This window comes from Dasypus novemcinctus, chromosome 24 (assembly GCF_030445035.2).
Source record: "Dasypus novemcinctus isolate mDasNov1 chromosome 24, mDasNov1.1.hap2, whole genome shotgun sequence".
Lineage (NCBI taxonomy): Eukaryota > Metazoa > Chordata > Mammalia > Cingulata > Dasypodidae > Dasypus > Dasypus novemcinctus.
The window spans coordinates 28,705,844-28,719,640 of record NC_080696.1 but is presented as its reverse complement, the minus strand read 5'-3'; positions in this window follow the sequence as shown (position 1 = coordinate 28,719,640).

Here is a 13,797-nt window from a genome sequence, read left to right as displayed (position 1 = left end):
AAGGAAAGGAGATAGCTGCAAAATCTCTGCACACAATTCTTACTTCTCAGAAGTAAATCATATGAGCCATGTTGTTTCATTTAGGTTTAAAGAGTTAGGTGCTATACCCACGGTTATGCTTTCCTATAGTGTAAATGCTAGTTGTAGATATAGGAATGCTGACAGAAAAACTAAAGGAAAGGAGATAGCTGCAAAATCTCTGCACACAATGCTTACTTCTCAGAAGTAAATAATATGTGCCATGTTGTTTCATTTAGGTTTAAAGCGTTAGGTGCTATACCCTCGGTTATGCTTTCTTGTATAGGAAATGCTAGTTTTAGACATACGAATGTTAGCACAAAACCTGAAGGAAAGGAGATAGCTGCAAAATCTCTGCACACAATGCTTAGTTCTCAGAAGGAAATCTTATGTGACATGTTGTTTCATTTCGGTTTAAAGAGTTAGGTGCTATACCCTCGGTTATACTTTGCAATATAGGAAATGCTAGTTTTACACAGAGGAATGTTAGCACAAAAACTGAATGAAAGGAGATAGCTGCAAAATCTCTGCACGCAATGCTTAGTTCTCAGAAGTAAATCACATGTGCCATATTGTTTCATTTAGTTTTAAAGGGTTAGGAGCTATACCCTCTTTTATGCTTTCCTATAGGGTAAAAGCTAGTTTTAGATACAGGAATGTTAGCACAAAAACTGAAGGAAAGGAGATAGCTGCAAAGTCTCTGCACACAATACTTAGTTCTCAGAAGTAAATCATATGTGCAATATTGTTTCATTTCGGTTTAAAGAGTTATGTGCCATAACCCTCGGTTATGTTTGCAATATAGGAAAAGCTAGGTTTACACAGAGGAATGTTAGCCCAAAAACTGAAGGAAAGGGGATAGCTGCAAAATCTCTGCAAACAATGCTTAGTTCGCAGAAGTAAATCATATGAGCCATGTTGCTTCATTTAGTTTTAAAGAATTAGGTGCTATACCCTCTTTTATGCTTTCCTATAGTGTAAATGCTAGTTTTAGATAAAGGAATGTTACCCCAAAGACTAAAGGAAAGGAGATAGCTGCAAAATCTCTGCACACAATGCTTAGTTCTCAGAGGTAAATCATATGTGCGAAGTTGTTTCATTTAGGTTTAAAGCGTTAGGTGCTATACCCTCGGTTATGCTTTGCAATATAGGAAATGCTAGTTTTACACAGAGGAATGTTAGCACAAAAACTGAAGGAAAGGAGATAGCTGCAAAATCTCTGCACAGAATGCTTAGTTGTCAGAAGGAAATCATATGTGCCATGTTGTTTCATTTAGGTTTAAAGCATTAGGTGCTATACCCTCGGTTATGCTCTCCTATAGTGTAAATGCTGATTTTAGATATAAGAAACTTAGCACAAAAACTGAAGGAAAGGATATAGCTGCCAAATCTCTGAACACAATGATTAGTTCTCAGAAGTAAATCATATGTGCCATGTTGTTTCATTTAGGTTTAAAGAGTTATGTGCTATACCCTCGGTTATGCCTTGCAATATAGGAAATGCTAGTTTTAGAGATACGAATGTTAGCACAAAAACTGAAGGAAAGGAGATAGCTGCAAAATCTCTGCACACAATGCTTAGTTCTCAGAAGTAAATCATATGTGCCATATTGTTTCATTTACTTTTAAAGCGTTAGGTGTTATACCCTCGGTTAGGCTTTCCTTTATAGGAAATGCTAGTTTCAGAGATACGAATGTTATCACAAAAACTGAAGGAAAGGAGATAGTTGCAAAATGTCAGCACACAATGCTTACTTCTCAGAAGTTAATAATATGTGCCGTGTTGTTTCATTTACGTTTAAAGCATTAGGTGCTATACCCTCGGTTATGCTTTCCTGTATAGGAAATGCTAGTTTTAGACATACGAATGTTAGCACAAAACCTGAAGGAAGGGAGATAGCTGTAAAATCTCTACACACAATGCTTAATTCTCAGAAGGAAATCATATGTGACATGTTGTTTCATTTCGGTTTAAAGAGTTAGGTGCTATACCCTCGGTTATGCTTTGCAATATAGGAAATGCTAGTTTTACACAGAGGAATGTTAGCACAAAAACTGAATGAAAGGAGATAGCTGCAAAATCTCTGCACGCAATGCTTAGTTCTCAGAAGTAAATCGCATGTGCCATGTTGTTTCATTTAGTTTTAAAGGGTTAGGAGCTATACCCTCATTTATGCTTTCCTATAGGGTGAAAGCTAGTTTTAGATAAAGGATTGTTAGCACAAAAACTGAAGGAAAGGAGATAGCTGCAAAGTCTCTGCACACAATACTTAGTTCTCAGAAGTAAATCATATGTGCCATGTTGTTTCATTTCGGTTTAAAGAGTTATGTGCCATAACACTCGGGTATGTTTGCAATATAGGAAAAGCTAGGTTTACACAGAGGAATGTTAGCCCAAAAACTGAAGGAAAGCGGATAGCTGCAAAATCTCTGCAAACAATGCTTAGTTCGCAGAAGTAAATCATATGAGCCATGTTGTTTCATTTAGGTTTAAAGAATTAGGTGCTATACCCTCGGTTATGCTACCTATAGTGTAAATGCTAATTTTAGATAAAGGAAAGTTAGCCCAAAGACTAAAGAAAGGAGATAGCTGCAAAATCTCTGCACAAAATGCTTAGTTCTCAGAGGTAAATCATATGTGCCAAGTTGTTTCATTTAGGTTTAAAGCGTTAGGTGCGATACGCTGGGTTTTGCTTTCCTATATAGGAAATGCTAGGTTTAGACATACGAATGTTAGCACAAAAACTGAAGGAAAGGAGATAGCTGCAAAATCTCTGCACAAAATGCTTAGTTGTCAGAAGGAAATCATATGTGCCATGTTGTTTCATTTAGGTTTAAAGCGTTAGGTGCTATCCCCTCGGTTATGCTCTCCTATAGTGTAAATGCTGGTTTTAGATATAGGAAACTTAGCACAAAACTGAAGGAAAGGATATAGCTGCGAAATCTATGCACACAATGCTTAGTTCTCAGAAGTAAATCATATGTGCCATGTTGTTTCATTTAGGTTTAAAGAGTTAGGTGCTATACCCTCGGTTATGCCTGCAATATAGGAAATGCTAGTTTTAGAGATACGAATGTTAGCACAAAAACTGAAGGAAAGGAGATAGCTGCAAAATCTCTGCACACAATGCTTAGTTCTCAGAAGTAAATCATATGTGCCATATTGTTTCATTTACTTTTAAAGCGTTAGGTGTTATACTCTCGGTTATGCTTTCCTTTATTGGAAGTGCTAGTTTTAGAGATACGAATGTTATCACAAAAACTGAAGGAAAGGAGATAGCTGCAAAATGTCAGCACACAATGCTTACTTCTCAGAAGTTAATAATATGTGACATGTTGTTTCATTTAGGTTTAAAGCACTAGGTGCTATACCCTCGGTTATGCTTTCCTGTATAGGAAATGCTAGTTTTAGATATAGGAATGTTAGCACAAAAACTGAATGAAAGGAGATAGCTGCAAAATCTCTGCACACAATGCTTACTTCTCAGAAGTAAATCATATGAGCCATGTTGTTTCATTTAGGTGTAAAGCATTAGGTGCTATACCCACGGTAATGCTTTCCTATAGTGTAAATGCAAGTTGTAGATATAGGAATGCTGGCAGAAAAACTAAAGGAAAGGAGATAGCTGCAAAATCTCTGCACACAATGCTTACTTCTCAGAAGTAAATAATATGTGCCATGTTGTTTCATTTAGGTTTAAAGCGTTAGGTGCTATACCCTCGGTTATGCTTTCTTGTATAGGAAATGCTAGTTTTAGACATACGAATGTTAGCACAAAACCTGAAGGAAAGGAGATAGCTGCAAAGTCTCTGCACACAATACTTAGTTCTCAGAAGTAAATCATATGTGCAATGCTGTTTCATTTCGGTTTAAAGAGTTATGTGCCATAACCCTCGGTTATGTTTGCAATATAGGAAAAGCTAGGTTTACACAGAGGAATGTTAGCCCAAAAACTGAAGGAAAGGGGATAGCTGCAAAATCTCTGCACACAATGCTTAGTTCGCAGAAGTAAATCATATGAGCCATGTTGCTTCATTTAGGTTTAAAGAATTAGGTGCTATACCCTTGGTTATGCTTTCCTATAGTATAAATGCTAGTTTTAGATAAAGGAATGTTAGCCCAAAGACTAAAGGAAAGGAGATAGCTGCAAAATCTCTGCACACAATGCTTAGTTCCCAGTGGTAAATCATATGTGCGAAGTTGTTTCATTTATGTTTAAAGCATTAGGTGCTATACCCTCGGTTATGCCTGGCAATATAGGAAATGCTAGTTTTAGAGATACGAATGTTAGCACAAAAACTGAAGGAAAGGAGATAGCTGCAAAATCTCTGCACACAATGCTTAGTTCTCAGAAGTAAATCATATGTGCCATATTGTTTCATTTACTTTTAAAGCATTAGGTGTTATACCCTCGGTTAGGCTTTCCTTTATTTGAAATGCTAGTTTCAGAGATACGAATGTTATCACAAAAACTGAAGGAAAGGAGATAGCTGCAAAATGTCAGCACACATTCTTATTTCTCAGAAGGAATTCATATGTGCCATGTTGTTTCATTTAGGTTTAAATAGTTAGGTGCTATACCCTCGGTTATGCTTTGCAATATAGGAAATGCTAGTTTTACACAGAGGAATGCTAGCACAAAAACTGAATGAAAGGAGATAGCTGCAAAATATCTGCACACAATGCTTAGTTCTCAAAAGTAAATCATATGAGCCATGTTGTTTCATTTAGGTTTAAAGAATTAGGTGCTATACCCTCGGTTATGCTTTCCTATAGTGTAAATGCTAGTTTTAGATATAGGAATGTTAGCACAAAAAAAAAGGAAAGGAGATAGCTGCAAAATCTCTGCACACAATGCTTACTTCTCAGAAGTAAATAATATGTGCCATGTTGTTTCATTTAGGTTTAAAGCCTTAGGTGCTATACCCTCGGTTATGCCTGGCAATATAGGAAATGCTAGTTTTAGAGATACGAATGTTAGCACAAAAACTGAATGAAAGGAGATAGCTGCAAAATCTCTGCACGCAATGCTTAGTTCTCAGAAGGAAATCATATGTGACATGTTGTTTCATTTAGGTTTAAAGAGTTAGGTGGTAAACACTCGGTTATGCTTTCGTATATAGGAAATGCTGGTGTTGGAGATGGGAATGTCAGCAGAAAAACTTAAGGAAAGGAGATAGCTGCAAAATCTCTGCACACAATGCTTAGTTCTCAAAAGTAAATCATATGTGCCATGTTGTTTCATTTAGGTTTAAAGCGTTAGGTGTTATACCCTCGGTTATGCTTTCCAATAGAGGAAATGCTAGTTTTAGAGATACGAATGTTAGCACAAAAACTGAAGGGAAGGGGATAGCTGCAGAATGTCTGCACACAATGCTTAGTTCTCAGAAGGAAATCATATGTGCCATGTTGTTTCATTTAGGTTTAAATAGTTAGGTGCTATACCCTCTTTTATGCTTTCCTATAATGTAAATGCTAGTTTTACATACAGGAATGTTATCACAAAAACTGAAGGAAAGGAGATAGCTGCAAATTCTCTGCACACAATGCTTCGTTCTGAGAAGGAAATCTTATGTGCCATGTTGTTTCATTTAGGTTTAAGGAGTTAGGTGCTATACCCTCGGTTATGCTTTCCTAAATAGGAAATGCTAGTTTTAGAGATACGAATGTTAGCACAAAAACTGAAGGAAAGGAGATAGCTGCAAAATCTCTGCACACAATGCTTAGTTTCAGAGGTAAATCACATGTGCCATGTTGTTTCATTTAGGTTTAAATAGTTATGTGCTATACCCTCGGTTATGCTTTGCAATATAGGAAATGCTAGTTTTACACAGAGGAATGTTAGCACAAAAACTGAAGGAAAGGAGATAGCTGCAAAATCTCTGCACACAATGCTTAGTTCTCAGAAGGAAATCATATGTACCATGTTGTATCATTTAAGTTTAAAGAGTAAGGTGCTATACCCTCTTTTATTCTTTTCTATTAGGTAATTGCTAGTTTTTGCTATAGGAATGTTATCACAAAAACTGAAGGAAAGGAGATAGCCGCAAAATCTCTGCAGACAATGGTTAGTTCTCAGAAGTAAATCATATGAGCCATGTTGTTTCATTTAGGTTAAAGAGTTAGGTGCTATAGCCTCGGTTATGCTTTCCTATAATATAAATGCTAGTTTTAGATATAGGAATGTTAGCACAAAACCTGAAGGAAAGGAGATAGCTGCAAAATCTCTGCAAACAATGCTCAGTTCTCAGAAGGAAATGATATGTGCCATGTTGTTTCATTTAGATTTAAAGAGTTAGGTGCTGTACCCTCGGTTATGCTTTGCAATATAGGAAAAGCTAGCTTTCACAGCGGAATGTTAGCCCAAAAACTTAAGGAAATGAGATAGCTACAAAATCTCTGCACACAATGCTTAGTTCTCCGAATATATCATATGTGCCATATTGTTTAATTTTGTTTTAAAGAGTTCGGTGCTTTACCTTCTTTTATGCTTTCCTATAAGGTAAATGCTTGTTTTAGATATAGGAATGTTATCACAAAACCTGAATGAAAGGAGATAGCTGCAAAATGTCAGCACACAATGCTTAGTTCTCAGAAGTAAATCATATGTGCCATGTTGTTTCATTTAGGTTTAAAGAGTTATGTGTTATACCCTCGGTTATGCTCTCCTATAGTGTAAATGCTAGTTTTAGATATACGAATGTTAGCACAAAAACTAAAGGAAAGGAGATAGCTGCAAAATCTCTGCACACAATGCTTACTTCTCATAAGTAAATAATATGTGCCATGTTGTTTCATTTAGGTTTAAAGCGTTAGGTGCTATACCCTCGGTTATGCTTTCCTCTATAGGAAATGCTAGTTTTAGACATACGAATATTAGCACAAAACCTGAAGGAAAGGAGATAGCTGCAAAATCTCTGCACACAATGCTTAGTTCTCAGAAGGAAATCATATGTGCCATGTTGTTTCTTTTAAGTTTAAAGAGTTAGGTGCTATACCCTCTCTTATGCATTCCTATAGGGAAATGCTAGTTTTAGCTATATGAATGTTATCACAAAAACTGAAGGAAAGGTGATTGCTGCAAAATCTCTGCACACAATGCTTAGTTCTCAGAAGGAAATCATATGTGCCATGTTGTTTCATTTAGGTTTAAAGAGTTAGGCGCTATACCCTCGGTCACACTTTCCTAAATAGGAAATGCTAGTGTTGGAGATAGGAATGTAAGCACAAAAACTTAAGGAAAGTTGATAGCTGCAAAATCTCTGCACACAATGCTTACTTCTCAGAAGTAAATCATATGTGCCATGTTGTTTCATTTAGGTTTAAAGCGTTAGGTGTTATACCCTCGGTTATGCTTTTCAATATAGGAAATGCTATTTTTAGAGATACGAATGTTAGCACAAAAACTGAAGGAAAGGGGATAGCTGCAAAATGTCTGCACACAATGCTTTGTTCTCAGAAGGAAATCATATGTCCCATGTTGTTTCATTTAAGTTTAAAGAGTTAGGTGCTATACCCTCTTTTATGCTTTCCTGTAAGGTAAATCCTAGTTTTAGATATAGGACTGTTATTACAAAAAATGAAGGAAAGGAGAGAGCTGCAATATCTCTGCACACAATGCTTAGTTCTGAGAAGTAAAGCATATGTGCCATGTTGTTTCATTTAGGTTTAAAGGGTTAGGTGCTATACCCACTTTTATGCTTTCCTATAGGGTAAAAGCTAGTTTTAGATACAGGAATGTTAGCACAAAAACTGAAGGAAAGGAGATAGCTGCAAATCTCTGCACACAATGCTTAGTTCTCAGAAGGAAATCATATGTGCCATGTAGGTTCATTTAAGTTTAAAGAGTTAGGTGCTATACACTCGGTTATGCTTTGCAATATAGATAATGCTAGTTTTAGAGATACGAATGTTAGCACAAAACGTGAAGGATAGGAGGTAGCTGTCACATCTCTGCAAACAATGCTTAGTTCTCAGAAATAAATAATATGTGCTATGTTGTTTCACTTAGGTTTAAAGTGTTAGGTGCTACACCCTCGGTTATGGTTTCCAATATAGGAAATGCTAGTTTTAGACATACGAATGTTAGCACAAAAACTGAAGGAAAGGAGATAGCTGCAAAATCTCTGCACACAATGCTTAGTTCTCAGAAGAAAATCATATGTTCCATGTTGTTTCATTTAAGTTTAAAGACTTAGGTGCTATACACTCGGTTATGCTTTGCAATATAGAAAATGCTAGTTTTACACAGAGGAATGTTAGCACAAAACCTGAAGGAAAGGAGATAGCTGCAATATCTCTGCACACAATGCTTAGTTCTCAGTAGGAAATCATATGTGCCATGTTATTTTATTTAAGTTTAAAGAGTTAGGTGCTATACCCTCTTTTATGCTTTCCTATAAGGTAAATGCTAGTTTTAGCTATAGGGATGTTATCACAAAAACTGAAGGAAAGTAGATAGCTGCAAAATCTCTGCGCACAATGCTCAGTTCTCAGTAGGAAATAATATGTGCCATGTTGTTTCATTTAGGTTTAAAGAGTTAGGTGCTATACCCTCTGTTATGCTTTCCTATAGTGTAAATCCTAGTTTTAGATAAAAGAATGTTAGCACAAAAACTGAAGGAAAGGAGATAGCTGCAAAATCTCTGAACACAATGCTTAGTTCTCAGAGGTAAATCATATGTGCCATGTTGTTTCATTTTAGTTTAAAGAGTTAGGTTCTATAGCCTCGGTTATGCTTTGCAAAATAGGAAATGCTAGTTTTACACATAGTAATGATAGCACAAAAACCGAACAAAAGGTGATAGCTGCAAAATCTTTGCACACAATGCTTATTTCTCAGTAGTAATTCATATGAGCCATGTTGTTTCATTTAGGTTTAAAGCGTTAGGTGCTATACCCTCGGTTATGCTTTCCTCTATAGGAAATGCTATTGTTAGATTTAGGACTGTAAGCACAAAAACTGAAGGAAAGGAGATAGCTGCAAAATCTTTGCACACAATGCTTAGTTCTCAGAAGGAAATCATATGTGCCATGTTGTTTCATTTAAGTTTAAAGAGTTAGGTGCTATACCTTTTCTGCTTTCCTATAATGTAAATGCTAGTTTTACACAGAGGAATGTTAGCACAAAAACTGAATGAAAGGAAATAGCTGCAAAATATCTGTACAATGCTTAGTTCTCAGAAGTAAATCATATGTGCCATGTTGTTTCATTTAGGTTTAAAGAGTCATGTACTATATCCTTGGTTATGCTCTCCTATAGTGTAAATGCTAGTTTTAGATATAGAATGTTAGCACAAAAACTTAAGGAAAGGAGATAGCTGCAAAATCTCTGCACACAATGCATACTTCTCAGAAGTAAATAATATGTGCCATGTTGTTTCATTTAGGTTTAAAGCGTTAGGTGCTATCCCCTCGATTATGCTTTCCTGTGTAGGAAATGCTAGCTTTAGACAGACGAATGTTAGCACAAAACCTGAAGGAAAGGAGATAGCTGCAAAATATCTGCACACAATGCTTAGTTCTGAGAAGGAAATCATATGTGCCATGTTGTTTCATTTAGGTTTAAGGAGTTAGGTGCTATACCCTCGGTTATGCTTTCCTAAATAGGAAATGCTAGTTTTAGAGATACGAATGTTAGCACAAAAACTGAAGGAAAGGAGATAGCTGCAAAATCTCTGCACACAATGCTTAGTTTCAGAGGTAAATCACATGTGCCATGTTGTTTCATTTAAGTTTAAATAGTTATGTGCTATACCTCGGTTATGCTTTGCAATATAGGAAATGATAGTTTTACACAGTGGAATGTTAGCACAAAAACTGAATGAAAGGAGATAGCTGCAAAATCTCTGCACACCATGCTTAGTTCTCAGAAGTAAATCATATGTGCCATGATGTTTCATTTAGATTTAAAGAGTTAGGTGCTATACCCTATTTTATGCTTTCCTATAGGGTAAAAGCTAGTTTTAGATACAGGAATGTTAGCACAAAAACTGAAGGAAAGGAGATAGCTGCATATCTCTGCACACAATGCTTAATTCTCAGAAGGAAATCATATGTGCCATGTTGTTTCATTTATGTTTAAAGAATCAGGCGCTATACCCTCAGTCTCGCTTTCCTAAATAGGAAATGCTAGTTTTAGAGATACGAATGTTAGCACAAAACCTGAAGGAAAGGAGATAGCTGCCAAATCTCTGCACACAATGCTTAGTTCTCAGAAGGAAATCATATGTGCCATGTTGTATCATTTAGGTTTAAAGAGTTAGGCGCTATACCCTCGGTCACGCTTTCCTAAATAGGAAATGCTAGTGTTGGAGATAGGAATGTAAGCACAAAAACTTAAGGAAAGGAGATAGCTGCAAAATCTCTGCACACAATGCTTACTTCTCAGAAGTAAATCATATGTGCCATGTTGTTTCATTTAGGTTTAAAGCGTTAGGTGTAATACCCTCGGTTATGCTTTCCAATATAGGAAATGCTATTTTTAGAGATACGAATGTTAGCACAAAAACTGAAGGAAAGGGGATAGCTGCAAAATGTCTGCACTCAATGCTTAGTTCTCAGAAGGAAATCATATGTCCCATGTTGTTTCATTTAAGTTTAAAGATTTAGGTGCTATACCCTCTTTTATGCTTTCCTGTAAGGTAAATCCTAGTTTTAGATATAGGACTGTTATTACAAAAACTGAAGGAAAGGAGATAGCTGCAATATCTCTGCACAGAATGCTTAGTTCTGAGAAGTAAAGCATATGTGCCATGTTGTTTCATTTAGATTTAAAGGGTTAGGTGCCATACCCACTTTTATGCTTTCCTATAGGGTAAAAGCTAGTTTTAGATACAGGAATGTTAGCACAAAAACTGAAGGAAAGGAGATAGCTGCAAATCTCTGCACACAATGCTTAGTTCTCAGAAGGAAATCATATGTGCCATGTAGGTTCATTTAAGTTTAAAGAGTTAGGTGCTATACATTCATTTATTCTTTGCAATATAGATAATGCTAGTTTTAGAGATACGAATGTTAGCACAAAACGTGAAGGATAGGAGGTAGCTGTCATATCTCTGCAAACAATGCTTAGTTCTCAGAAGTAAATAATATGTGCTATGTTGTTTCACTTAGGTTTAAAGCGTTAGGTGCTACACCCTAGGTTATGGTTTCCAATATAGGAAATGCTAGTTTTAGACATACGAATGTTAGCACAAAAACTGAAGGAAAGGAGATAGCTGCAAAATCTCTGCACATAATGCTTAGTTCTCAGAAGAAAATCATATGTGCCATGTTGTTTCATTTAAGTTTAAAGACTTAGGTGCTATACCCTCGGTTATGCTTTGCAATATAGGAAATGCTAGTTTTACACAGAGGAATGTTAGCACAAAAACTGAAGGAAAGGAGATAGCTGCAATATCTCTGCACACAATGCTTAGTTCTCAGTAGGAAATCATATGTGCCATGTTATTTTATTTAAGTTTAAAGAGTTAGGTGCTATACCCTCTTTTATGCTTTCCTATAAGGTAAATGCTAGTTTTAGCTATAGGAATGTTATCACAAAAACTGAAGGAAAGTAGATAGATGCAAAATCTCTGTGCACAATGCTCAGTTCTCAGTAGGAATATGTGCCATGATGTGTCATTTAGGTTTAAAGAGTTAGGTGCTATACCCTCTGTTATGCTTTCCTATAGTGTAAATCCTAGTTTTAGATAAAAGAATGTTAGCACAAAAACTGAAGGAAAGGAGATAGCTGCAAAATCTCTGCACACAATGCTTATTTCTCAGAAGTAAATCATATGTGCCATGTTGTTTCATTTAGGTTTAAATCCTTAGGTGCTATACCCTCGATTTTGCTTTCCTATATAGGAAATGCTAGTTTTAGACATACGAATGTTAGCACAAAAACTGAAGGAAAGGAGATAGCTGCAAAATCTCTGTACACAATGCTTAGTTGTCAGAGGTAAATAATATGTGCCATGTTGTTTCATTTAGGTTTAAATCGTTAGGTGCTATACCCTCGGTTTTGCTTTCCTATATAGGAAATGCTAGTTTTAGACATACGAATGTTAGCACAAAAACTGAAGGAAAGGAGATAGCTGCAAAATCTCTGCAGACAATGCTTAGTTCTCAGTAGGAAATCATATGTGCCATGTTGTTTCATTTAGGTTTAAGGAGTTAGGTGCTATACCCTCGGTTATGCTTTCCTAAATAGGAAATGCTAATGTTAGACTTAGGAATGTTAGCAAAAACTGAAGGAAAGGATATAGCTGCAAAATCTGTACATAAGTCTTACTTCTCAGAAGCAAATCATATGTGCCTTGTTGTCTCATTTAGGTTTAAGGAGTTAGGTGCTATACCCTCAGTTATGCTTTCCTAAATAGGAAATGCTAGATTTAGAGATACGAATGTTAGCACAAAACCTGGAGGAAAGGAGATAGCTGCAAAATCTCTGCACAAAATGCTTAGTTCTCAGAAGTAAATCATATGAGCCATGTTGTTTCATTTAGGTTTAAAGAGTTAGGTGGTAAACCCTCGGTTATGCTTTTGTATATAGGATATGCTAGTGTTGGAGATAGGAATGTTAGCACAAAAACTTAAGGAAAGGATATAGCTGCAAAATGTCTGCACGCAATGCTTAGTTCTCAGAAGGAAATCATATGTTCCATGTTGTTTCATTTAGGTTAAAGGGTTAGGTGCTATACCCTCAGTTATGCTTTCCTAAAATATAAATGCTAGTTTTAGATATAGGAATGTTAGCACAAAACCTGAAGGAAAGGAGATAGCTGCAAAATCTCTGCAAACAATGCTCACTTCTCAGAAGGAAATGATATGTGCCATGTTGTTTCATTTAGATTTAAAGAGTTAGGTGCTATACACTCGGTTATGCTTTGCAATATATTTAAAGCTAGTTTTCCCAGGGGAATGTTAGCCCAAAAACTTAAGGAAAGGAGATAGCTACAAAATCTCTGCACATAATGCTTAGTTCTCCGAATATATCATATGTGCCATATTGTTTAATTTTGGTTTAAAGAGTTAGGTGCTATACCTTCTTTTATGCTTTCCTATAAGGTAAATGCTTGTTTTAGATATAGGAATGTTATCACAAAACCTGAATGAAAGGAGATAGCTGCAAAATCTCAGCACACAATGCTTAGTTCTCAGAAGTAAAACATATGTGCCACGTTGTGTCATTTAGGTTAAAGAGTTATGTGCTATACCCTTGGTTATGCGCTCCTATAGTGTAAATGCTAGTTTTAGACATACGAATGTTAGCACAAAAACTGAGGGAATGGAGATAGCTGCAAAATCTCTGCACACAATGCTTAGTTCTCAGAAGGAAATCATATGTGCCATGTTGTTTCATTTAGGTTTAAAGAGTTAGGCGCTATACCCTCGGTCACGCTTTCCTAAATAGGAAATGCTAGTTTTAGAGATACGAATGTTAGAACAAAACCTGAAGAAAAGGAGATAGCTGCAAAAATCTCTGCACACAATGCTTAGTTCTCAGAAGGAAATCATATGTGCCATGTTGTTTCATTTAGGTTTAAAGAGTTAGGTGGTAAACCCTCAGTTATGCTTTCATATATAGGAAATGCTGGTGTTGGAGATGGGAATGTTTGCACAAAAACTGAAGGGAAGGGGATAGCTGCAAAATGTCTGCACCCAATGCTTAGTTTTCAGAAGGAAATCATATGTGCCTTGTTGTTTCATTTAGGTTTAAATAGTTAGGTGCTATACCCTCTTTTATGCTTTCCTATAAGGTAAATGCTAGTTTTAGATATAGGAATGTTATC